The sequence below is a fragment of the Mustela nivalis genome, assembly GCF_964662115.1.
Source record: "Mustela nivalis genome assembly, chromosome: 5".
Taxonomy (NCBI): domain Eukaryota; kingdom Metazoa; phylum Chordata; class Mammalia; order Carnivora; family Mustelidae; genus Mustela; species Mustela nivalis.
Genome location: NC_139024.1, coordinates 64111770 through 64138813, shown reverse-complemented (window position 1 = coordinate 64138813; position 27044 = coordinate 64111770). Strand labels below are relative to the sequence as shown.

At 38.4% G+C, this 27044-nt stretch overlaps 1 long non-coding RNA gene and 1 pseudogene across 2 annotated transcripts; both read right to left on the bottom strand.

Annotated features, from left to right (window-relative positions):
- Positions 1-189: 189 nt before the first annotated feature.
- Positions 190-27044, bottom strand: LOC309865017. The gene is made up of 4 exons (XR_014311908.1): positions 26819-27044; positions 22023-22203; positions 21019-21168; positions 190-944 (listed from the first exon to the last, which is right to left on the bottom strand). It is a non-coding gene; the product is annotated as an uncharacterized lncRNA (long non-coding RNA).
- LOC309865135 (heat shock cognate 71 kDa protein pseudogene) lies at positions 6790-18066 on the bottom strand (annotated as a pseudogene). Its single transcript has 2 exons — positions 18000-18066; positions 6790-8996 (listed from the first exon to the last, which is right to left on the bottom strand). The product of its transcript is annotated as a heat shock cognate 71 kDa protein pseudogene (transcript).

Below are 27044 nucleotides of genomic sequence, written 5' to 3'. Positions count from 1 at the left end.
TATTAAATTTCATTAAGTGTTTATATAATTTTGATCAATAACACTAATTATAATACTAGTACTACAACTACTACTAATAAGTAATAATGCATCCTAGGAAAAAATAATCCCTAAAGCCAACTGGTTATAGGAAATTTTTTAATTAAAACTTCAACTTATATACATAATTTTCTTTGTGATGTATGATAAGGAAATCAATAAAATAATTCCAGGCATAAACATATACTAGATTAAAACAAAATTCAGGAGAAATTCATAGAATGGAATTATGAGTTCAAGGACAAAAAGAAATGATACATTTTCTAACAATGATGACCTCGTTCAAACATTTTTTAAAAAGTGATAACAATAGTAAAAAGATAGGCACCCTCTACAAGACAGCCCCCAGAGATCCCTTCCTCCTGGTATTCATTCTCTGTGTCATCCCAGGAGAGCCTTGACCTAATGATTTGCTTCCAACAAAGAAAATACAAAAGACGGGCTGGGATGTAGCTTTCAAGAGCACATTACACTGTACCCCTGAAACAATACATTATATGGCAAATAAATAAATAAAATACACAAAGATGGGAAAAAATTAAAGACTACATTTCAAAAAGACTGTGATTTCCATCTTGCTCATTCTCTTTTGTTCCTCCCTACTTGTCCCCCATCTCTCTCTCTCTCTCTCTCTCTCTCTCTCTCACACACACACACACACAGACACATGCACACATGGTTCATATTGTGAACTGCCTTATGAGAACCCCGATGACAAGGACTTGAGGAAGGACTATTGCCTTTGGCCAGCAGGGAACCAGACCCTCCCTCCGACAGTCCACAAGGAAGTAAATCTTGCCAACAATTATGTGAGCGAACTTAGAAGCAAATTCTACTTTGTCAAGTCTTCAGATGAGACTGGAGCCCTGGCCTTGACTGCAGTCTTTTGAGAGATCTTGAGTGACCTAACCCAGAGAAAATGAGAAAATAAATGGTTGTTTTCAACTGCTCAGCATAAGGACAATTTGTTACACCGCATTAGATAACTAATAAAATAATTGTGTCAAATAGCTGTTGTTTCTAGAATCCATCGAATACATTTAAGAGTGACAAAATATTTTGAATTTTAAAATGACATTATTTTTCAATAATCCTGACCATACATCATTTGCAGCTATTTAAACTTATGAGAAAACATTTATAGGGCAACTGTGTGTGGGGGGCTCATGATTTTTCCAAATATTTTTGGAGAGTACATGAACAAAAAATTAGCAATGTCCTGACAGCACTGGGAAGCCTTCCTTCCTCAGTGATAGTGAAAGAGGTTAAGGGAGTGGATTAAGAGTGAAATAGGAATGAGAGTAGTAAATTCTCTGCTTTGAAGAAGTAAGTTTAGTAACTTGACCAGAGCGAGGAAGCACAACCAAAATAAGAATCTGCAGTGATCGAGAGCTTACAGTTACACATATTATCTCATTTAATTATCACTACAAATCCTTGAGGGAGATTTTATCTGGAGTTTTGAGGAGATCCTAGCCCATGTCATCATCATACCCTATGTCATTTGGCTGAGTTGGGCTTACAGACAAGGCACCCATTTATTTATCCAGCCATTTATCCATTAGAGCCAATATTCGTTTAAAGGATACAACTATCCATTTGTCCAATGTGTCCAATACATAATCAAGGAGCTGTGAGCACATTTACAGCATCACATAAATATTAATCCTGCCCAAGAGCTAAAAGTATACAAATAGATGTCAGACTCTCCTCATCACAAAAGTAAAAAACATGAGGCTTAGGTAAAATCCTAAGACTGATTCCAAAAGCCGGTGCAGTTGACATCTCTGTCTTTCCAGAAAACAAGGAAAATTATTAAATGCACTTTATGCTGTGTTCAGATTATATCAATCACTCACAGAGTCTTGTTTCTCCTTCTACATAGAAGCATAGTAATATAGGAATCCCATAGTAAATATATATCTTAGACCAAACACAAACACTCTAGTTAAGATTCAAAAGCATTTTTGTTGTGCCAATATATATATGTATTGTGTATATATATGTGTGTATATGTATGTATATATGATATATATAATAAATTTTATAATTTTAACCATTTTAATTATGCAGCTCAGTGGCAATAAGTACATTCACACTGTTGTGCAACCTTCAGCACACCACTATCCATCTCTAGTACAAAACATTTATCTATCTATCCCAAACTGAAACTCTACAGTCAATAAACACTAATTCACCATTGTCTCCTCTCCACAGCCTGCTTGATGACCACCACTTCTACTTTCTGTTTCTATACATTTGACTACTCTAGCTAACTCATATAAGTAGAATCTTATTTTATTTGTCCTTTTTTGGCTGGCTTACTTCACTTAGCACAATGTCTTTAAAAGTTTACTCTTTGGGACGCCTGGGTGGCTCAGTGGGTTAAGCCACTGCCTTTGGCTTGGGTCCTGATCCCAGGGTCCTGGGATCAAGTTCTGTATTGGGCTCCTTGCTCGGCAGGGAGCCTGCTTTTCTCTCCGCCTCTGCCTGCCTCTCTGCCTGCTTGTGTGCTCTCTCTCTCATTCCTTCTCTCTGACAACTAAATAAAGTATTTAAAAAAACAAAAAACAAACAAACAAAAAGTTGACTCTTCATGTTGTAGCATGTAGATTTCCTTCCTATATAAGGCTGAATAGCATTCCATTATATGTATATACCACATTTTGTTGATCCATTTATCTATCAATAAACACAGGATCCATTTCCACATTTTGGCTACTGTGAATAAAGCTACTATGAATATGGGTTTACAAATACCTGTTTGAGTCCCTGTTTTCAGTTATTTGGGGTATATATCCAGAGATGGAATTTCTGGATCATAAGATAATTGTGTGTTTAATTTTTTTAAGGAACTGGTATCCTGTTTCCATGTCAGCTGCCCCATTTGACATTCCTATAAGATTCTAAAACTTTTAAGAGCAAAGTCTAACTAAAATAAGTGATGAAAGATATAAAATGAGTGAGGTAAACAACTGGCCCATAATTATTGACTCCCAGAGCTTGAAGGACCCTTAAAGTACATCAGTCTAAATATCCATCATAGGGGTATCTGGGTGGCTCAGTGGGTTAAAGCCGCAGGTCATGATCCCAGGGTCCTGGGATCGGGCCACATATCGGGCTCTCTGCTCAGCAGGGAGCCTGCTTTCCCCCTCTGTCTCTGCCTGCCTCTCTGCCTACTTGTGATCGCTGTCTGTCAAATAAATAAATAAAATATTTTAAATAAATAAGTAAATAAATAAATATTCATCATATATTTGAAGATAATGATTGAAGTATTTGAGTGATTATTATACTACCCTCTAGCAAACATTGATTAAAATCTTGTTATGTGCCCAGCACAATGCTGTGCAAGACAAAAACAAAACCAAAAAACCCCAAAAATCTCACCCTTCTCTGAAATTCTTTCACATAACTATCATATGCAGCCTTAGACACAGCAACCTATTCACCTGGATGGAAAGACCACATATTTCAATTATTTTACTTCTTGTCTATCTCCATGGGAAAGATAAACTAGTTTCAAAATGATGTGAGTTGTTAAGTATTTCCAATTTGAGTCTTTATGAGGCCCCCACAGCAGTTATAAAAACAAAAATTATATTTTTAAATATATAATTACAGATCCTTAGCCATGCCCACCTACATTATTTTAATTAAATGTTCTTTCACAGCATTGGCCAAGTTTAGATGTTATGCAACTCTGGGATTTGATCTATATTTAGATGAAAACCATTTCTCAGTTGAGAAAAAACAAGTACCCCCAAAAGATAATGAGGACAGGTAGTAGATGGGCATCTTATGAGAAGAATGGGAGTCCTTTCTAAGTGATACTAATGCTATAAGTACCCTAAGTTCTGTAAATGGTCTCTCTGCAGGGCTTTGAATTCCCTGGTATCTTCCCTCTTTTTAAAGACTTCTATTCAAAGTCACAATAAGGAAATATTATACAGCCCTACAAAAGGAAGGAAAGCCTATGATTTGTGACACTATGCTAAGGGAAATAAACCAGACACAAAAAACAAATGCCACACCATCTTGCTTATATATAGAAACTAAAATAGTTGAACTCATAGAGTCAGAGTAGAATGGTGGTTGCCAAGGCTGAGCTGGGGAATATTGTGGGAATATTGGTTAAAGGATACAAGTTTCATTTATGCAAGATGATTAAGTTCGGGGATCTCATGTATAGCATGATGACTAGTAGTTAACCATACTGTATTGTATACTTGAAATTCCAAGGGTAACTATATAAGGTGATCGGTATGTTAAGTTTGATTGTATTTATCATTTTACAATATATAGATATAGCAAAGCATGTATAAATGTATGCAACTTCTATTTATCAGTTATACCACAATAAAGCTGAAGAAAAGACACATGCATGATAAGGTGTGAATGACCCCAACTCTATACTTTAGTCTTCTTGGCAATGCAAAACCTTAAACATCAACCCATTTAAAACCTACAAACTTTGTCAAAGACTTTTCTTCTATGAGCTCAGAAAAGTCATGGTGTCATAAGTGGTCAATCAGAATTTAATATCAACACCAGAGAGCCAGTTTGTAACTATATAATTGGTAACAACCTTGCCTCCCTATAATTTCAGCCTAAAAACAAAGAAAACTAGAATTTTAGGCTGGCTTCTGATGCAGAATTACAAATGTACAATGCTTGTTTGGCTTTGGAAATATTTGGAATAATTTATCTAGCCTTGTTATAGTCCTCAAGCCCTCCTAGCTAGAAATGATTGATGTAATGGAAACTTCCATTTTACGTAGGAGGAAATAAAACTCTAGTGAAAGTATAGAACTAAGAAGTAAAGGGCAAATTGAGATTAAAATTCAGTATTTTTTGTCATATTGCCTACTTGCATTTAAGGGAAGAATCCTCAAGTAATCATGTAAAAAATTCACAGGGAATAAATTTCTAGTACTAGAATTTCAGGCAGTCCTTAAATCAACTTCCATTGATACTTCTAGCAAACTTGGACTCTACCTGAGAAGTGCAGGTGTGAGGAGGGGTATAGCAAAAGGGAAAGGGAGAAATAGGAGAAGATAAGTAATATTTCATGTTTCCTATCCCACTTCTCTAATTCAACTCAAGTTGGCAACATTTATGGAAGATTTGTTATGTACTGAGCATTCTTTAAGGTGCTGGAGACAAAGTAAATTAGACCTGGATTTTACTTTCAGATGCCCCAAATCCAGTATTTATATTCTAGAAAACCTTGGTGATGGAATGAAATATTTTAAAACTTTATAGTCTTATATTGCAAGGTAAAGAGTGGCTAATATCTCAGAGCCCCTCAGAATTTTTTTTTCCATGATCAGCATCACCATAAACAGTTTACCCCAGCTGGAACCAGCTTCTGTCCTTCCCAGAGAGACCACACTATTTTTAGCTTAGGTTGGAAAAATCTTCCTGTGCCACTCTTTGCCAAGGTTCCAGCTGTTTTTTGTTTGCTAATCTCTGTTTAGCATTGCAAAAACTCCAGAATTTTCTCAGCTTACCCTTTGCAGTATTACAAAAAATACAGTGAGGCTTTAGGTTATATTACATGGGATTCACTCAATAATATTTCTTGAATACCTAATTCAGGTCCCTGGGATATACCAGTGAACATAAAAGGCAAACATTCCTGCCTTCATAAAACATATACTCCAGTTAGTAGATATATAAAAATCCAAAGTTATTGAGCTCAATATAGATACACATTTTTCTTTTCTGTAAAATAAGTCCAGATTTAGGTGTCCAGGACTCCCTTGGTGGGTCCACTGTCACCCAGGATCTAAACCCCTTCACTGTTTCTCATTTCTTATCCCTATCTCATGCTTCCATCTTCGTGGTTACCTCATGATTAGAAAATGGCTGTTGTAATCCAGCCATCATGCCTATATTCTAGGCAGCAGGAAGGAGGAGAATGTCTGATCGCTAGTCAGCTGTTTTTTAAATAGCTTTTCTATAATCTTCATCCAATTACTCTACTTGGAGAAAGGATATCCATTGGGGAGGCTGGAAACTGTAGCTTTAAAGCAGGACACTTATATGCAACCATCAATGTAGGGGTTTTATTACCAGGGAAGAAAGGGAAAACGGATATTGGATAGGCAACAGTCTTTGTCACAGATTTCTTAACTCAATATGATGTGTGTCTGCACGTGTGTGTATCTACCTATAAATAGATGACTGATAGATAGATAGATAGATTTATAAAGAAAAATTTTAAAGCATCATATGGGGAATTATATTTATATAGTACTTTGGGGATTGTTGCAAATGCATTTTAAAAAATCGTGTCTATAACCCTCATTTTAAATGTTAAACTTCTATCCATCTATAAATATTTAGAGGGCTAATTATCTCAGCTAGATGGTTATTGTTTAAGGAGTATAGGTTATGAGTAAAATTATTGAGTAAAATACACTATTCCTGGTTCTCAAAACAATCTGTAAATTCCTTAATGTACTTATAATTGAAAATAAAAATTTCCATTAATGTCCTAAATAAGAGGGGGAAAAAAAGCCCTTCTCTGAGGGGTCCTGTTTTGGGTTCAGGGAAGATACTGTGTGTCCCTAAATCCTTGGCCCCTTCGTGGCATGGTGGGGCATGAGACTGCAGTCAGTTGCCCCCTCCTCTCCTTTGCCATGCCCTGAAGCTCTAGGAACTGAAAAGACCCATGGCACTAAAGCAGCAGGTGTAATGGGATGAGAGCTCTGGGCACCTAAAGTTGTGAAGGAGCTGACTTCCTTTCTTTTCTTTTCTTTCTTTCTTTTTTTTTTTTTTTTTTTTGGTGCCAATTTTAAATACAGTTTTATTTAAGACATTGCATTTTCCACTTAACAATACAGTGCTTATAAAGTGCAATGTTTATTTCCTTTCCCTGTGCACATATTCCATATTCAAGTATCAAGAATGCCCAGTTTTTTTGCTATAGCAGCTCAACATTACAACTGCCATGGAATTTGCTACAAATTTGGGTCCTTTGAATATTGTATGTGGAACAATGCTCAACCTATTTATTCTCAGATTGGTTTAGTCAACCTCTTCAATGGTGGGCCCAGAGAAGGCACCACCAGAGGGAGGAGCTCCACCACCAGGGAAGCCTCCAGGCATTCTTCCTGGCATGCCCCCTGCACTCTGGTACAGCTTGGTGATGATGGGGTTGCAGACTTTCTCCAACTCTTTCTGCTGGTGTTCAAATTCTTCCTTCTCTGCAGTCTGGTTCTTATCAAGCCAGTTGATGATTTCATTGCACTTGTCAAGAATCTTCTGTTTGTCTTCATCATTTATCTTGTCCTGAAGTTTTTCATCTTCAACAGTTGCTTTCATGTTGAATGCATAAGACTCCAGTGAATTCTTGGAAGACACCTTGTCCCGCTGTTTCTCATCTTCAGCTTTGTACTTCTCAGCTTCCTGGACCATGCGCTCAATATCTTCCTTGCTCAAGCGGCCCTTATCATTAGTGATGGTAATCTTGTTCTCTTTTCCTGTGCTCTTATCCACGGCAGAGACATTGAGGATTCCATTAGCATCAATATCGAAAGTGACCTCAATCTGAGGGACACCACGAGGAGCAGGAGGTATGCCTGTGAGTTCAAACTTGCCAAGTAGATTGTTGTTCTTGGTCATGGCACGCTCACCTTAATACACCTGAATAAGCACACCAGGCTGGTTGTTGGAGTAGGTAGTGAAGGTCTGTGTCTGTTTGGTAGGAATGGTAGTATTACGCTTGATAATAACAGTCATGACTCCTCCAGCAGTTTCAATGCCAAGAGAAAGTGGAGTGACATCCAACAGCAGCAAATCTTGAACATTTTCAGATTTGTCTCCAGAAAGGTTGGCTGCCTGGACAGCTGCACCATAAGCAACAGCTTCATCAGGGTTGATGCTCTTATTCAGTTCTTTTCCATTGAAGAAATCTTGGAGAAGTTTCTGAATCTTGGGGATACGGGTAGAACCACCCACCAGAACAATATCATGGATCTGAGACTTGTCTAACTTGGCATCCCGAAGAGCTTTCTCTACAGGGTCCAGGGTGCCACGGAACAGGTCAGCATTTAATTCTTCAAACCGGGCATGAGTGATAGAGGTATAGAAGTCGATTCCTTCATACAGAGAATCAATCTCAATACTGGCCTGGGTGCTGGAAGAAAGTGTACACTTAGCACGTTCACAAGCAGTACGGAGACGACGAACTGCCCTCTTGTTTTCACTGATATCTTTCTTATGTTTGCGCTTGAACTCTGCAATAAAATGGTTGACCATTCGGTTGTCAAAGTCTTCTCCACCTAAGTGGGTGTCTCCAGCTGTGGACTTAACCTCAAAGATCCCATCTTCAATAGTAAGGATTGACACATCAAAAGTGCCACCTCCTAAGTCAAAGATCAGCACATTCCTTTCATCTCCAACTTTTTTGTTTAAGCCATAAGCAATAGCAGCAGCAGTTGGCTCATTGATGATTCTAAGTACATTGAGACCAGCAATAGTTCCAGCATCTTTGGTAGCCTGACGCTGAGAATCATTGAAGTACGCAGGTACTGTGACAACTGCATTGGTAACGGTCTTCCCAAGATAAGCCTCTGCGATTTCCTTCATTTTTGTCAAAACCATAGAAGACACCTCCTCTGGATAAAAGCTTTTTCTCTCTCCCTTATATTCTACTTGGACCTTGGGCCTGCCAGCATCATTGACCACCATGAAAGGCCAATGCTTCATATCAGACTGGACAACAGCATCATCAAATCTCCGTCCAATCAGGCGTTTGGCATCAAAAACTGTGTTGGTGGGGTTCATTGCAACTTGGTTCTTGGCAGCATCACCGATCAATCGTTCGGTGTCCGTGAAGGCGACATAACTTGGGGTGGTCTGGTTTCCCTGATCATTGGCAATTATTTCCACTTTCCCGTGCTGGAAGACACCCACGCAGGAGTAGGTGATGCCAAGATCAATGGTCCCTTAGACATGGTTGCTTACGTGTAGGCCTGGCTCGGGTTGAGAAGAAGACAGCAATCCAAAGATCTGGCCTCGTGTTCAATGAGCGACTTCCTTTCTTTTGGCCTCAGTTTTCTAATTTGTAAAATGAAGGTGATTTTATTTACTGTCACAGCTGTGTATTTTATTGCTAAAGTAATCACTCCTTGACAGCTTTCTGAATTTGCATTATCTGTGTCCTTTTTTTCTTTTTTGGTCTTAGAAACAATTTTGATTGAAGACAGACAGATATATATATATATATCTATATATATATATCTCAATATATATATATGTATATATATATATATATACAGATGTATATATATCTCAATAGAGCAACAGCACATTTTCCAGTTGTCCTGAGAGAGAGGAAACTCCTTCAGTAGTGTAAGTCAACTCGGGCTTCCATAACAAAATACCTATGATTGGGCAGCTCCAAGAGCAGACACTTATTTTCTCATGGTTCTGGTGGCTAGAAGCCCATGTTGAAGGTGCCAGTAAATTCAGTTTCTGGGAGAGGTCCCTTTTTGTCTTGTAGACAGTCACCTTCTTGCTGCATCCTCACATGGCCTTTCCTCTGTGACTGCACAAGAAGGAGAGTGTCTGGTGTCTCTTCTTTTTTTTTTTTTTTTTTTAAGAATTTATTTATTTATTTGGCAGAGAGAGAAACAGCAAGAGAGGGAACACAAGCATGGGGAATGGGGAAGGGAGAAGCAGGCTTCCCGCCGAGCAGGGAGCCTGATGTGGGCTCCATCCCAGGACCCGGGTATCATGACCTGAGCTGAAGGCAGATGCTTAATGACTGAGCCACCCAGGTGCCCCTCTTCCTCTTCTTATAAGAACTCCAATGGCCACAATTGCTGAACTGTGTAAAGAGCCAAGATGCCCTTCAACAGACGAATGGATAAAGAAGATATGGTTCATACATAAAATGGAATATTATGTCTCCATCAGAAAGGATGAATATCTAACTTTTGTATCAACATGGATGGAACTGGAAGAGATTATGCTGAGTGAAATAAGTCAAGCAGAGAAAGTCAATTATCATATGGACTCACTTGTGGAGCATAAGGAATAACATGGAGGACATTAGGAGAAGGAAAGGAAAAGTGAATTGGGGGAAATCGGAGGGGGAGATGAAGCATGAGAGACTGTGGACTCTGAGAAACAAACTGAGGGTTTTAGAGGGGAGGGGGGTTGGGGGATGGGTGAACTTGGCAGTGGGTATTAAGGTGGGCAGGCATTGCATGGAGCACTGGGTGTGGTGCATAAACAATGAATCTTGGAACACTGAAAAAATGAAATTAAATAAATTAAAAAAAATTAAAAAGAACTCTAGTCTAACTGGATTTGGCCTCACCTTTGTGACTTCATTTAACCTTAATTACTCCCTAAAGGCTCTATCTCCAAGGTTGGGGCTTCAACATATAAATTCAGGGATGAAAGAACACCATTCACACATAGTAACATGAAGCACAATGTTCTACAATCCTGTCTTGATCATTGTGGTGACACAGGTGATAAGCTACATATGCTATACGTCATTTTAAAGTCTCACATAGCTTCCTTATTTGGGACCTAACTTATTCAAATCGTATAGCTCAGCTGACAATAAGACTGGGTAATTTCTCCAAGCTCTTTGATTTCCCTCATTTAACTGCCTAAGAATGAAAAGAAAAGCTTCCTTTCAAAGGGTACACATTTAGTTCAACACTCACTCTCCAGTATTTATTTCTTCAGAGTAGAAGTCTGCTACAAACAACAAAGACAATTATAATTAAGAATGACAATAAAAACACAACTTTGGGAGGGGCGGAGTCAAGATGGCGGAGAAGTAGCAGGCTGAGACTACTTAAGCTAGCCGGAGATCAGCTAGATAGCTGATCTAAAGATTGCAAACACCTGAAAATCCATCGGCAGATCGAAGAGAAGAAGAACAGCAATTCTGGAAACAGAAAAACAACCACTTTCTGAAAGGTAGGACCGGCGGAGAAGTGAATCCAAAGCGACGGGAAGATAGATCCCGGGGGGAGGGGCCGGCTCCCGGCAAGCAGCGGAGCAACGGCAAACAAAATCAGGACTTTTAAAAGTCTGTTCCGCTGAGGGACATCGCTCCAGAGGCTAAACTGGGGCAAAGCCCACGCGGGGTCAGCGTGGCCTCAGGGCCCGCAGGGTCACAGAAGGATCGGGGGTGTCTGAGTGTCGCAGAGCTTGCGGGTATTGGAATGGGAAAGCCGGCTACAGAGACAGAGCCGACAGTAAGCTCGCAGCTCGGGGATACCTTGAACCGGTCGCAGGCTCGGTGAGCCCGGAGCACGGCTGGAGGTCAGGCAGACGGGAGTAACTGGCGCTGTTCTCTGAGGGCACACTGAGGAGTGGGGCACTGGGCTCTCGGCTCCTCCGGGCCGGAGACCAGGAGGCCGCCATTTGTATTCCCGTCCTCCGGAACTCTACGGAAAGCGCTCAGGGAACAAAAGCTCCTGAAAGCAAACCCGAGCGCGGATTACTCACCCCGGCCTGGGTAAGGGCAGTGTAATTCCGCCTGGGGCAAAGACACTTGAGAATCACTACAACAGGCCCCTCCCCCAGAAGATCAAGAAATCCAGCCCAGACCAAGTTCACCTACCAAGGAGTGTGGTTTCAATACCAAGGAGAGCAGCAGAATTCCAGAGGAGGAGAAAGCAAAGCACGGAACTCATGGCTTTCTCCCTGTGATTTTTTTTTTAGTCTTGCAGTTAATTTAATTTTTTCTTTTTCATTTTTTGTTTTTTTTCTTGCATTCTGGTAAAACTTTTTTTTTTTAACTTTTACCTTTTTCTTTTTTAACGTTTTTTAACTAGTTTATCCAATATATATATTTTTTCTTTTTTATATTTTTCTTATTTGTTTTCTTTTTTAAAAATTCTTTTCTTTTTTTTTTCTTTTTTCTTTTTTTTTTCTTTCTTCCTTTTTGAACCTCTTTTTATCCCCTTTCTACCCCCTCACGATTTGGGATCTCTTCTAATTTGGTTAAAGCATATTTTCCTGGGGTTGTTGCCACCCTTTTAGTATTTTACTTGCTCCTTCATATACTCTTATCTGGACAAAATGACAAGACGGAAAAATTCAACACAAAAAAAAGAACAAGAGGCAGTACCGAAGGCTAGGGACCTAATCAATACAGACATTGGTAATATGTCAGATCTAGAGTTCAGAATGACAATTCTCAAGGTTCTAGCCGGGCTCGAAAAAGGCATGGAAGATATTAGAGAAACCCTCTCAAGAGATATAAAAGCCCTTTCTGGAGAAATAAAAGAACTAAAATCTAACCAAGTTGAAATCAAAAAAGCTATTAATGAGGTACAATAAAAAATGGAGGCTCTCACTGCTAGGATAAATGAGGCAGAAGAAAGAATTAGTGATCTAGAAGACCAAATGACAGAGAATAAAGAAGCTGATGAGCAAAAGAGGGACAAACAGCTACTGGACCACGAGGGGAGAATTTGAGAGATAAGTGACACCATAAGACGAAACAACATTAGAATAATTGGGATTCCAGAAGAAGAAGAAAGAGAGAGGGGGAGCAGAAGGTATACTGGAAAGAATTATTGGGGAGAATTTCCCCAATATGGCAAAGGGAACGAGCATCAAAATTCAGGAGGTTCAGAGAACGCCCCTCAAAATCAATAAGAATAGGCCCACACCCCGTCACCTAATAGTAAAATTTACAAGTCTCAGTGACAAAGAGAAAATCCTGAATGCAGCCCGGGAAAAGAAGTCTGTAACATACAATGGTAAAAATATTAGATTGGCAGCTGACTTATCCACAGAGACCTGGCAGGCCAGAAAGAGCTGGCATGATATTTTCAGAGCACTAAACGAGAAAAACATGCAGTCAAGAATACTATATCCAGCTAGGCTACCATTGAAAATAGAAGGAGAGATTAAAAGCTTCCAGGACAAACAAAAACTGAAAGAATTTGCAAACACCAAACCAGCTCTACAGGAAATCTTGAAAGGGGTCCTCTAAGCAAAGAGAGAGCCTACAAGTGGTAGATCAGAAAGGAACAGAGACCATATACAGTAACAGTCACCTTACAGGCAATGCAATGGCACTAAATTCATATCTCTCAATAGTTACCCTGAATGTTAATGGGCTAAATGCCCCTGTCAAAAGACACAGGGTATCAGAATGGATAAAAAAACAAAACCCATCTATATGTTGCCTCCAAGAAACTCATTTTAAGCCCGAAGACACCTCCAGATTTAAAGTGAGGGGGTGGAAAAGAATTTACCATGCTAATGGACATCAGAAGAAAGCAGGAGTGGCAATCCTTATATTAGATCCATTAGATTTTAAGCCAAAGACTATAATAAGAGATGAGGAAGGACACTATATCATACTCAAAGGTTCTGTCCAACAAGAAGATTTAACAATTTTAAATATCTATGCCCCCAACGTGGGAGCAGCCAACTATATAAACCAATTAATAACAAAATCAAAGAAACACATCAACAATAATACAATAATAGTAGGGGACTTTAACACTCCCCTCACTGAAATGGACAGATCATCCAAGCAAAAGATCAGCAAGGAAATAAAGGCCTTAAACGACACACTGGACCAGATGGACATCACAAATATATATTCAGAACATTTCATCCCAAAGCAACAGAATACACATTCTTCTCTAGTGCACATGGAACATTCTCCAGATAGATCACATCCTTGGTCCTAAATCAGGACTCAATAGGTATCAAAAGATTGGGATCATTCCCTGCATATTTTCAGACGACAATGCTCTAAAGCTAGAACTCAACCACAAAAGGAAGTTTGAAAAGAACCCAAATACATGGAGACGAAACAGCATCCTTCTAAAGAATGAATGGGTCAACCGGGAAATTAAAGAAGAATTGAAAAAAATCATGGAAACAAATGATAATGAAAATACAACGGTTCAAAATCTGTGGGACACAACAAAGGCAGTCCTGAGAGGAAAATATATAGTGGTACAAGCCTTTCTTAAGAAACAAGAAAGGTCTCAGGTACACAACCTAACCCTACACCTAAAAGAGCTGGAGAAAGAAGAAGAAAGAAACCCTAAGCCAAGCAGGAGAAGAGAAATCATAAAGATCAGAGCAGAAATCAATGAAATAGAAACCAAAAAGACAATAGAGCAAATCAACGAAACTAGGAGCTGGTTCTTTGAAAGAATTAATAAAATTGATAAACCCCTGGCCAGACTTATCAAAAAGAAAAGAGAAAGGACCCAAATAAATAAAATCATGAATGAAAGAGGAGAGATCACAACTAACGCCAAAGAAATACAAACTATTATAAGAACATACTAGAGCAACTCTACGCCAACAAATTTGACAATCTGGAAGAAATGGATGCAATCCTAGAAACATATAAACTACCACAACTGAACCAGGAAGAAGTAGAAAGCCTGAACAGACCCATAACCAGTAAGGAGATTGAAACAGTCATTAAAATCTCCAAACAAACAAAAGCCCAGGGCCAGACGGCTTCCCGGGGGAATTCTACCAAACATTTAAAGAAGAACTAATTCCTATTCTCCTGAAACTGTTCCAAAAAATAGAAATGGAAGGAAAACTTCCAAACTCATTTTATGAGGCCAGCATCACCATGATCCCAAAACCAGACAAGGATCCCATCAAAAAAGAGAGCTATAGACCAATATCCTTGATGAACACAGATGCGAAAATACTCAACAAAATACTAGCCAATAAGATTCAACAGTACATTAAAAGGATTATTCACCACGACCAAGTGGTATTTATTCCAGGGCTGCAAGGTTGGTTCAACATCCGCAAATCAGTCAATGTGATACAACACATCAATAAAAGAAAGAACAAGAACCATATGATACTCTCAATAGATGCTGAAAAAGCATTTGACAAAGTACAGCATCCCTTCCTGATCAAAACTCTTCAAAGTGTAGGGATAGAGGGCACATACCTCAATATCATCAAAGCCATCTATGAAAAACCCACCACAAATATCATTCTCAATGGAGAAAAACTGAAAGCTTTTCCACTAAGGTCAGGAACACGGCAGGGATGTCCATTATCACCACTGCTATTCAACATAGTACTAGAGGTCCTAGCCTCAGCAATCAGACAACAAAAGGAAATTAAAGGCATCCAAATCGGCAAAGAAGAAGTCAAATTATCACTCTTCGCAGATGATATGATACTATATGTGGAAAACCCAAAAGACTCCACTCCAAAACTGCTTGACTTATACAGGAATCCAGTAAAGTGTCAGGATATAAAATCAATGAACAGAAATCAGTTGCATTTCTCTACACCAACAGTAAGACAGAAGAAAGATAAATTAAGGAGTCAATCCCATTTACAATTGCACCCAAAACCATAAGATACCTAGGAATAAACCTAACCAAAGAGGCACAGAATCTATACTCAGAAAACTATAAAGTACTCATGAAAGAAATTGAGGAAGACACAGAGAAATGGAAAAATGCTCCATGCTCCTGGATTGGAAGAATAAATATTGTGAAAATGTCTATGCTACCTAAAGCAATCTACACATTTAATGCAATTCCTATCAAAGTACCATCCATCTTTTTCAAAGAAATGGAACAAATAATGCTAAAATTTATATGGAACCAGAAAAGACCTCGAATAGCCAAAGGGATATTGAAAAAGAAAGCCAACGTTGGTGGCATCACAATTCCGGACTTCAAGCTCTATTACAAAGCTGTCATCATCAAGACATCCTGGTACTGGCACAAAAACAGACATCTAGATCAATGGAACAGAATAGAGAGCCCAGAAATAGACCCTCAACTCTACAGTCAACTAACCTTCGACAAAGCAGGAAAGAATGTCCAATGGAAAAAAGACAGCCTCTTCAATAAATGGTGCTGGGAAAATTGGACAGCCACATGCAGAAAAATGAAATTGGACCATTTCCTTACACCACACACAAAAATAGACTCAAAATGGATGAAGGACCTCAATGTGCGAAAGGAATCCATCAAAATCCTTGAGGAGAACACAGGCAGCAACCTCTTCAACCTCAGCCATAGCAACATCTTCCTAGGAACAACGCCAAAGGCAAGGGAAGCAAGGGCAAAAATGAACTATTGGGATTTCATCAAGATCAAAAGCTTTTGCAAAACAAAGGAAACAGTTAAAAAAACCAAAAGACAGCTGACAGAATGGGAGAAGATATTTGCAAATGACATATCAGATAAAGGTCTAGTATCCAAAATCTATAAGAACTGATCAAACTCAACACCCAAAGAACAAATAATCCAATCAAGAAATGGGCAGAGGACATGAACAGACATTTCTCCAAAGAAGACATCCAGATGGCCAACAGACACATGAAAAAGTGCTCCATATCACTTGGCATCAGGGAAATACAAATCAAAACCACAATGAGATATCACCTCACACCAGTTAGAATGGCTAAAATAAACAAGTCAGGAAATGACAGATGCTGGCGAGGATGCGGAGAAAGGGGAACCCTCCTACACTGTTGGTGGGAATGCAAGCTGGTGCAGCCACTCTGGAAAACAGCATGGAGGTTCCTCAAAATGTTGAAAATAGAACTGCCCTATGACCCAGCAATTGCACTATTGGGTATTTGCCCTAAAGATACAAACGTAGTGATCCAAAGGGGCACGTGCACCCGAATGTTTATAGCAGCAATGTCCACAATAGCCAAACTATGGAAAGAACGTAGATGTCCATCAACAGATGAATGGATCAAGAAGATGTGGTATATATACACAATGGAATACTATGCAGCCATCAAAAGAAATGAAATCTTGCCATTTGCGACAACATGGATGGAACTAGAGCGTATCATGCTTAGTGAAATAAGTCAAGCAGAGAAAGACAACTATCATATGATCTCCCTGATATGAGGAAGTGGTGATGCAACATGGGGGCTTAAGGGGGTAGGAGAAGAATCGATGAAATAAGATGGGATTGGGAGGGAGACAAACCATAAGTGACTCTTAATCTCACAAAACAAACTGAGGGTTGCTGGGGGGAGGGGGTTTGGGAGAAGGGGGTGGGATTATGGACATTGGGGAGGGTATGTGCTTTGGTGAGTGCTGTGAAGTGTGTAAACCTGGTGATTCACAGACCTGTACCCCTGGGGATAAAAATATATGTTTATAAAAAATAAAAAATAAAAAAAATGTTGCACCAGCAAAAAAAAAAAAATAAATAAATAAAATAAAAACACAACTTTGTCTATTTTAGGCATTTAATCTTTTTTTTTTTCTATAAACCAACAGAGGAAGAAATCTAAACTTCACTGAACTTATTCTGTGCCTGGCATAATCCTATGTCCTCTGCATAATTTGCTCAGTAAATCCTCACAGCAGCCCTAAACACTATTATTATATCCACTTACAGAGAAGGAAATGAAATTAAAGATAACTTGACCATAGTTGTACTCATAGTCAGTAATGAAGCCTGGATTTCAATCCCCATCTTCTTAGTTCCAAAGCCAATTCTCAGCAATATTATTTTGGGTAAAGCTGAATATATGTACTTTCCAGGAGATTAAGAATCCTGTGTATTGTTAAAAAGCTTGAGACAGAACTATGTGTAGATATGGAATAATCTCCAAGATACAGTGTGGGAAGTTTTAACTGCTGGTTGTATATGGTATAAACTCACAAAGTAAAAAAATACATTTATAGTGACTAGTAAGTCTTGATTCTCTCTTGTCTCTTGGTGCCTCCATTTTTCTTCCCAATGGCAACCACTATTACCAGTCTCCTTGTATTTCTATCTAGAGACATTCTATGAATTTATAAGCAGGATATATAAATTTATACACATAGTTTAAAAACACAAATGGTGGCTAATTCTAAGCATTGTCCTGCACTTTGCTTTCTTTACAGTATGCAATATATTCTCTCTGAGGAAGGGAACTGAAAAAATTAGAGGGTCTGGAGTCAGAAGGACACTTATGTATACAGAAGGAGACTTACCTATACAGAACTGAATACAGTATCCAGTATATAGACTCACTGTATACTCTGAATAATTTTTAACCATGGGCGTGTGTTAATTTTTTTCAATTATAATGCATAAATGTGAGAAAACTACTGCATATTCTTAGTCTTTGGATAAAGATCTTATCATCAAGTGGTAATATATTAAAGAAAACCAACCCAATGTCCTTGATTTCTCTTTTAATATTGTGACACCATTAACTTTCTTGAGGAGCATGATTTTTAGTAACATTTATTTTCTGAATTCAGCTTTGGATTGGACTCTGAACTCACTATTAGAAGCAAACATTACTGTTGTTAGTGAAATATAGAATCCAGGTTTTGGGATAAAGCTTGGCCACCCTCTGGTGGTTTTAGTTTGAATAAAAATAGCCTTCAACTATAATCACTTTTCTTTATAGCAAGTCTTGGAGTCCAAATATTAAGAGATAAAAAGGACAGAATCCACCATACTTATTTTAGAGTTGAGAAAATAGAGTACCAAAAGGGAAAGCAATTGCCTCAAAAAACAAAGCAGAGTTCTGACATTCAGTTCATTGCTTTCTTCATTAAAAAAATAATAATAATTCCCTTATAAATATCTTATTCACTGAGTTTGTCACAAAAAGGATATGCTGTATATCACCTTCAGAAGGGCGAAAATAAGAAAAGCAATTACAGTTCTTACAAACTATATTAGATACAAGCTCTTTTAAAATTTGGAAGTTAAGTTTTAGACATGAGTGAGAATTTCTGGAAGAAGTCAACCCTAAGGGGAAATCTGAAAGAGGACACAGAATTAGCTTATGGGGTAAGGAGGTAAAGATTCTTCCTGCGTAGGGGGCAGCATTAAAGAACACCCAGAAAAGTCAGTGGGTGTAGGGAACAAAAGAATCTTTCAGAAGAAATCCATAGGCAATCCATGTTAGTGGAATGGGGGAGGGGAGATTTCATTTTCCTTTTTAGCTTCTTGTAAGTTTTCTCTTTGAAGGGTAGTGGAGAATAAAACTGAATTCTAACACTTTTCAACTTACTTAAGAACATTAATTGCCCTTAAAGTTTGTTTTTTATGCACCAGGCTTTTTAAAAGTAAGACTATTTTTTTTAAAGAGCAGTTTTAGGTTTGCAGAGAAATTAAGGGAAAGATACAAGAGATTTCCCATATATCCCCTGTCCTCACACATGCATAGCCTCCCCCATTATCAACATCCTCCACCAGAGTGGTACATTTGTTACAATTGGTAAACCTACATTGATACATAGTCATCAGCCAAAGTTCATAACTTACATTAGGATTTACTCTTGAAGTTGTACATTCTATAGGTTTAGACAAATGTATAAATGATATGTGTCCATCACTATGGTATCATACAGAATATTTTCACTGTCCTAAAGATTCTCTGTGCTCTGCCTGTTTATCTCTCCCAATTCTCACCATGCCCCCCTCCCCCATGCAACCCCAGGCAATCACTGGTCTTTACTGTCTTCATAATTTTGCCTTTTCCAGAATGTCAGATAGTTGAAATCACATAGTATGGAGCCTTTTCAGATTGTCCTCTGTCACTTGGTAATACGCATTTAAGCTCCTTCCATGTCTTTCATGGCTTGATAGCTCTTTTCTTTCTAGCGCTAAATTATATTCCATTGTTCGGATGTACCACAGTTTATCCACTCACCTACTGAAGGACAACCTGCTTCCACATTCCATCAGTTATAAATAAAGCTGCTATAAACATCCATGTGCAGGTTTTTTTGTGAACCTAAGTTTTCAGCTCTGGTGGGTAAATACCAAGAAACATAATTCCTGCATCCTATGGTGAGGGTTCTGTTTGGTTTTGTAAGAAAGCACCAAACTGTCTTGCAAAGTGGCTGTGCCATTCACAGTCCCACCGGCAATTAATGAGCGTTCCTGGTGTTCCATATATTCTCACCAGCATTAGGAGTGTTGGTGTTCTAGATTTTGGCCATTTTCATAGGTATATAATGATATTCCAGTTTTCCTAAATAATTCTCTCCATCATGTGGCTTCTCGATCCCTCACTATTCTACTGGCCCTTCTTAGGAAGCTCTATTTATGAGGAAACTGAGACTCAGAAATAAACTATTTGCTGAAAATCATACAACCAACATCATCAGAGATGAAATTTCTATTCATCATTATTTAAAATGAATTGACTTACAGTGTAGTGACTTCTTTTTTATTGTGAATAATATAAAGAAGGAAGGAAGAAAGGAAGGAAAGAGAGAGACTCAACTACACAATAGCAAGTGCAAAGAGCCTCAGGCTGGAGACTATTTGGGGTGTTCGAGGAACAAAGAAATAAAGAAAAGCAAACAAAAAAAACCCCAAACCAACCAACCAAACAAAAAAACCCGTACTACAAAACATCAAGGATCTCAGATGCTCTGAGAAGAATGCCAGACAACTTCGAAGATTTCATTTTTCAGATGAAAGCATGCCTGCCTTTTTGACCAAAAGGATTGAACAGGTTTGAAGGAAACCAGTATATTGTTCTTTTTCTTAGTTAATAAAAATGAAATGATAGATTTGGAGGGGGCGGGGACAGACGGAGAGAGGGAGAGATTCAATCTCAAGCTTGCTCCATGTCCAGCATGTGAGCCTGATATGGGGCTTGATCTCACCACTCTGTGATCATATCTGAGCTGAAATCAAGAGCTGGACACTTTCCCGACTGTGCCACCCAGGGCCCCTGAAAGGGCAAGTTTGCAGAATATGCTGTCTTCCAGAGCTAAGAAATCCGAGGCACATAATGAGCATGCTAGATTTTTAACGTCTGATGCTCAGATTTAAGACAATCATACACATTCCCTGAATACTTGGCAAATTGTTTCTCTGTCTAAACTTTTCTTTCTTAAGAATATATAAACAACACATACGGTCCAGAGAAATAGCTCGGTCCTGTACTATGTTTGTCCAAATGTAAAATGTATGTAGTGACCAAAGTTTATGCTTATCATAAATGGTAAGATTTATGAATTGCTGAGTGAAACTTACCAAGAATCCTGGAAATGAATGATTCTGTTTTGACTGATTTCTCCCTGAGGTCAGTTCTAGGTCATTGTAGTCAGAGTCTTTATGCTGCTTAGTCATGATGGGAATTATCGTTGACCTGGATTTCCCCAATGTGTTTACACTTGATTAGCTCTGAAATATAAAGTGCATGAGTTCTGTTTCATTCTGACTTAAGTAGCAAGAAACTTCTTCTCTTTTTCCCAAACATATGTCCTCAAATTTATAGAAGTCAGAAGCAACAGAATCATACAACAGGTGTTTCGGGCATATGGTTCTCTGACAGGGGCTCTGTGGGCACTGGTATAAGAAGTTTTCACAGGCTTCCAGGTACTACTTAACAAATTAGAGCCCTTTCCTACTAATTCAAACTAATTGGACAAGAACAATCTGAATTAGTAAAAGCTTTAGTCATATACTTCAGATGACCTTTCAATTATAAAAATTTTAAACTTATAGGAATATTACAAGATACATAAAATTCCCATATATCATTTATCCAGATTCCCAAATTCTTAACATTTTCACCATATTTGCTTATGATTCTATTTGTGCATGCCCATATTCCTTATTTTTTTCTGAACCATTTGAAGGGTTATCCTTTTATAATTCCCTTTATCTCTTCTTATTTCTTACGTATTTCCTAAGAATAGGGGCATTTTCTTACATAACCACAGTATAGTCATCAAATTTGAGACATTTAAAATGATGCAATATTTTTGTCTAATGAACCATTCATATGTTTTCAATTATCCCAATAAGGTGTGTATGACAGAGAGCAACTCTATGCCTTAGTCCATTTGGGCTTGCTAAACTGCTGCTGCAGACCCTTAAAGATCAACCCATACAAAACCTATGAACCTTTTCAGATGTTTACCTTCATGAGCTCCAGAAATGCTATACTTTCATAAGCTATCAGAAATTAACATCAACACCAAAGAACAAGTGTTAGCACCTTGGGTCCCTATACTTTCAGCCTAAAAACAAACCTGAAGAGTTGGAGCTTTAGGCTGGCCTCTCTGCAGATTAATCAGTGTGCAGTTCCAGTTTGGCTTTGGAAATGTTTGGGATACTTTATCTCACCCTCTTAGAGTCTTCAAGGCCTCCTCGCTAGACATGATTCATGTAGCCGAAACTCTTCCTCTGTACAAAACTCTAGGGAAAGTAGAACTGAGAAATAAAGGGAAAATTGAGATCAAACCCCAGAATTCTCCTCCGTGTTCTTTGTTGTGTGGCCTATTTGCATTTAAAAGAGGAATCTTCAAGTAGTTAATTAAAAAACTCACAGGGAATAAATTTCTAGTCCTGGAATTTCAGGCGGTCCTTAACAAACAGAAAATCACATCAGTGGTTATTGGGGCAGTAGGGGTAGGGGTGCAGGTAGGGGCAGGTTTGATTAGGAAGGAGCACAGGGGAACTCTTCTGAGGTTGATCGAAATTTCTGTCTTGATAGGGAGTACATGCACTTGTCAAAACTGATGGAATTGTACCCTTCAGGTCTGCAATAAATAAGCCTTTAGTAATGTGGTGGTAAGGTGTGGGGGCAGGGGAGCCACTCTCTGTTCCCACAATTAGGTCTCAGTCTTTTACTGAGCCTTGCTTGTGCATTTCGAGTGTGAACTTCCAAGTGTTTCTCAGTTTTTGTTTTTGTTTTGTTTTGCTTTTGTTTTTTTCTCTGTTAAGCTAGGACAGGATGTCTAGAATGGGCTAGAGTTGGCTATTTCTCTTCCTTCAGGTCAGTTAGGCTCTAGTTAACTAGTTTTCTCTGAGGGGCAGGCCTTGTTAAGAACCGAGTGTTCTGGCATGTTCCAAAATGGTTCCCCCGACCTCAACCACCGCACTCTCTGCCAGAAGCAGGGGGTGATTTTTCTCTGATATTTGCTGTGGGAACCTGGTTGGCCTCATGGAAGTAACTCTCATATTTTGGGTCCCCCCTCTGACGGGGTCTCCTTAGAGATTTTAACTCTTAGACTTCTCTGCGCTGAGCCTCCAGTAATTTATGAATTCTAGTCTGTGTTTTCTTACATAGGCACTGGGTTCTGTGCAAGTCTCCACTACTGAGTTTTGGCTCTGGTAAGCCATGACTTGCTGCATTCACCTGTCTGACTCTCCAGTCAGGAGGGTAGAGGTTTGCTATGTGTCCTCCTGTCAAAGATCTGAGAAGAGTTGTTAATTTACAGCTGTTTACTTGTTATGAGGACAGAGTAGTGACTTCCAGTCTCCTTATGTACAAAATCAGAAACCAGGAGTATAGGTTTTAAAAAAAAAGCCACACATTTTTATTTTAAATGATTACATATTTACAGAAAGGTTGGAAAAACAATTCAAAGTAATCCTGTATAAACTTCATGTAGATTCCCAAATATGAGCATTTTATCACCTTTGCTTTATCTATGTAACCATCTGTTTAAGTATCCATTTTTCTAATTTTTAAGTGCTTGAGACATAGTACATATTTCCTAAAAACAAGAACACAGTCTTACATAAACACAATACAGTGATCAGAATCAAGAATTTGGTATTGGTATAAAACTACTAACTAATCCACAGACTCTTTTCAATTTCTGCCAATTGTCCCCTGCTGTCCTTTACAGCACAAGAAAAACATTTTCTAGTCCAGGATCTAATTCAGAATTGTGTGTTGCTTTAGTTGCGACGTCTCTTTAGTGTGCTTAAACAGGCAACAATTCTTCAGTCTTTCTTTACTTCAATATTTTTGAAGAGTATAGGCCAGTTATTTTGTAGGATGTCAGTGAGTTTGGGTTTGTCTGATGTTTCCTCATCATCTGCATTCCTCAGGTATACAGTGTTTTGGGCAGAAACATCACAAAAGTGATGTTGTGCTCTTCCAAGTGCATCAGTCAGGAGGCACGTGATGTTATTTGAGCCATTATGGGTGATGTTGTATCACTTGGCCAAGGGTGGTGTTTGCTAGGTGTCTTCATTGTAAAGTTACCAAATTTCCTTTTTTAACTAATAAGAATCTAGTGGGGAGATACTTTGAGATTATGCAAACATCCTTTTTCTCTTCATACTTCCTCCCACTAGTTTTAACATCCATTGACGATTCTTGCTTAGAATAATTATTATGGTGATTGCCAAATGATTATCTTGTGATTTCTGTCATTTCTTCTACGTTTATCAATAGGAGCTCTACCATAAAGAAAAACTGCCTCCTCTCCTATTATTCTTTCCGGTCTTGGCTTCTTAGATTCTTACTTTATTTAGTAAGTTATGATCTGTAATAAACAATATTTTAACTGGCCCATATATGTCCAGGAAAGGCCCCTTCCAGAGAGTTCCTGTAACCTTTCCACAGTCTTTATAATGTTTTCATGCACTTCCTTACTTTCTGGCAGAAGAAGGTTTTCTAGGCCTTGCCATTATGTTAACATCTTTAAATGACATTAAAACTTTTCTTAAGCTTATAGGAATTTATTTAATTCTAACTAATGTTGAGGATTTCACTGTGCTTAAAGCACTAAATAAGATGGTCACACTTGGTGCTTCTTCCGCACACCCTTCCACGTGAAGTGGCTACTCCTAGAAGGAAAGTTTGGGGACTGGCTTATTAATTTCCTTTTTGTTTGCAGGTGTAGACACTCATGGATGACTAGCTGTCTGGGTCTCTTGTCTTCTCTGTGACTGTGAGTTTAAAGAACTTGAGGGCTCCCACTCTGTGTTTATTTGGTCAAGGTGATGTAGTTTAAATTGGAATGTAAATTGTCTGTGTCTAATAAAGTAAGTGACTGCAGCCACGACGTTGACACTGATTCAGAAGCTCACAAGCCATCTTGGGCCACTTTCAAAAACACAAAATATGGGAGATGAGAGTGAAGTGACATCAACCATCTTGGGGTCTCAGGTTCCCACAAGGGCAAAAGTCATGAAAATAATGAAACAAATGCACTAGAGGGTATGTGTCGTACACAAACCCTCCTAATTCAAGCTGTATTTCTGAACAAAGTGATTAATTATAATAGGATCCATCTGTGTGTCTCCCCTATATGTCCCTAACTCCTCTTCCTCTGATAACTTTTACATATGCATGTTTTCCTCAAGGTTCTATTTTTGGCCATTTTCTCTTTTCAAAAAAACTCTTTTCCTGAGTGAGGACAATTCTCTCCATGACTTATGTATCTTCTACATGCAAATAGAACTCTTGCCTTAGTCTCTGACTGCAATGTCCAATAGTCCATAAGAAATTCACATTCAATGTGTTAAAACTGGAGCTCATTTTCTTTCCATACCTGCTTCTCCTCCCATGGTCCTTATTTCAGTGAAGAGTCCTTCACTGAAGGACTCACACACCAAAGTCAGAAATTTGGAAATCATTTTGACACGTCCCTGTTCCTTGTGTATAATTTATTTTAAGTTACTGCCTTAAAATCTCATCTGGCTCTACTTTTCACTCCCCTTACTATAATCTTTTGTTTGAACAAATGATAAAGTCCTTTAACTGGCCTCCTCATCTCTGTCCTCCCAGTTAGTGTTGCCAGAAGATCTCTTATTATTTCTTAATTAAACCTTTTGTTTTGAGATTATTTTAAATTCACGTGCAGTTATAAGGAACAGTACAGTGAGTTCTGGTGTACCCTTCACTCGGTTTCCTCCAATGGTAATATATTGCATAACTACAATATAATACTACAACCAGGGTATTAACATTGACATTCAATAGACAGAACTTTTTCATCACCCAAAGCAGTCCTCATATTATTCTTTTATGGCCAACCACTTACATTCATCTGTAACCCCTGGCAACCACTAATCTGTTCTCCATTTCTATAATGTCATTTCAAGAACATTATATAAATGAAATAATACAGTATGGAAGCTTGTGGGGTTGACGTTTGTTACTTAGAGTAATATTTTGGACATTTAACCAGGAAACTTTTTGACACAAAAGATCTTTTAGAATGAACATGTAATTTATCACATTGAAAACTCTGATGCTTCCCCATTGTTTAAATTCCAGTAGAAATCCAATTCCATTAGTATAGTTAGTAGAGCATGCAAGACTCTTCATGATCCAGCCCCAGTACAATACTCTAGTCTCTTCACCCAAGTCTTCACCTTAGCCCTTCTCTATCTGGCTAGGCTGAGTCCTGGCAGCTACAGTCTCCTATGGATCATGTTCCTTCCTCCCTCCCTCCCTCTTTCCCTTTCTTTTTTTCTTTCTTTCCATCTCTTGCATTGCTCATGTTATTCTTGATCCTACAATTACTCCATCTCCTTGTCTGTTTAAAGAAAACCTCATCATTTACTCATCACAAACAAATACCTTCTTTCTGAAGCTGTTCTTCCAGCACTGACAACTTCCTTTTAAAAAATACCTGTATATATTTCTAATAGCACCTACAGTATTTTGATCACAGTTAATTGTTGACAGGTTAGCCGATCTCCAGAGGACATCTTATTGCTTTTAAACCCCAAGTACCTAAAGCTTTTAAACCCTAAGTACCTGAAACTGTACTTGGTGTATAGTTAAGTTGACCCATATGACAAGGTTTGTGCAGGTTTCCCTGGCTTCATTATTAATTGCATTCTCTTTCACTCTCAACAGTGTCATATATGACAAATAAATTATATATAGTCACCTTCTTTATAGCACATGCTTGGTAAATGTTTCAATGAATGTATGAATGAACTTTAATTTTCCTTAGCCTCGCACCTGAGCATTAGTTACTATACAATATGCACAGTGAGAATTTTTAAAAAGTTAACTGCTTATGATCTCTTTTTTTCCTAAGCTTAACTCCCGCTTGACATTGCTTCAAGTTACCTTTGACAACACAGCACTCAATTGCCTTTTTGCTTGCTGCTTGGATTCAGAGTTGCTGTATCTTGTCTTACTTTGTAATCGTCAGAAACACTTCTTGATGCCAGTCTTCCGAAATCTCAATGAACTAATAAAAGCCAAAAAACTCCGCAGAGAAGGCTGATACACAAAAACAGAAGTTGTCAGAATCATCACCTAATCCTAGAATCACAGTTCAGGGTAGGTGGCG